The following is a 1,095-nucleotide window of genomic DNA, read 5'->3' as shown; positions in this document are numbered from 1 at the left end:
CTTTTCTTCAATTCTCTTCTCTCCCTCCTTTTTTCTCTTTAACTATCTCTCTTCTTTTCCCTCTCCCTCTCCCTCTAGCTTCCTCTCTTTCTTTAATTATTTCTCTCTTCCTCTTTCCCTCTTTCTATTCCTTCCTCCGGTCCTTCCTGCCTCCCTTCCACACCATCCATTTCTCTCCCTTCCCCTTCTCCTACCTTCCTCTCCCTCCTCACCTTCTCCCTACCCTTTCTCCCACACTCCTTGCCCTCTCTCTCCTCTCCCTCACCATCCTTCTCCCTCCTCCTCCTCTCTCTCCCCTCCTCCCCTTTCCCCTCTTCCTTCCTCCCTCCCGCCTCGGATTAGCATAGTTCTTCTTTGCCATATTGATACCAAGACAACCCAATGCCTCACCCGTCTGCTTGCTTGCGCCGCTTTATGATGGAAAGGCTCGTGAGCTGTGCTTTAAGAGGGATCGTAAAGTGTGCAGGCAAAATCATCCCGAGAAGTAAAACACGCTTATATACACGTTTCTCCCTAGCGTGCCTGTTGTGCTTGAGACAGTGCTTGGAGTACACGTTGTTATTGGAAGAACAGAAGAAGGTGATGTAAAAACACGTAGGTTATTTCTTTGTGTGGTCGTATTGTTATTGTTATTACTATCGTTATTGTTGATTCTGATTTTTTTTTAAGAGTTCATATATTTTTTTTATGGATTTTTAATTGGTCGTTGAATGAGTTGGATTTGTTAAGTGGGATTTGTTGTTGTTATTTATTGGATAATCAATATAATTTTTGATAATACACTTTAGATAGAATGGATAAAACACAAATAACGAAAACGATTTTACCTCAGTCTTGGGCAACTATTCTCTCCTTTAAGAATTAAGGACGAAAGTATATAGAAAAACAAAAACTAAAATCACCAGGCAATAAAACTGCAAGGTGCCTTCTCCTCATTCAACAAACCACTCGCAGGAAGATCGGTAAATGCAACGAGCAGATAAAAGCAACATAGAGAAACAAATGAGCCAAAACAGGATGGAAAATAAAGTACAATAAGATTTTAAACAATGCAAATGAAAGTTTAAACAATATAGGAAATTGAAAGGTTAGAGA

Source organism: Penaeus monodon, chromosome 19 (assembly GCF_015228065.2).
Source record: "Penaeus monodon isolate SGIC_2016 chromosome 19, NSTDA_Pmon_1, whole genome shotgun sequence".
NCBI lineage: Eukaryota > Metazoa > Arthropoda > Malacostraca > Decapoda > Penaeidae > Penaeus > Penaeus monodon.
This window is presented reverse-complemented; position numbering follows the sequence as displayed.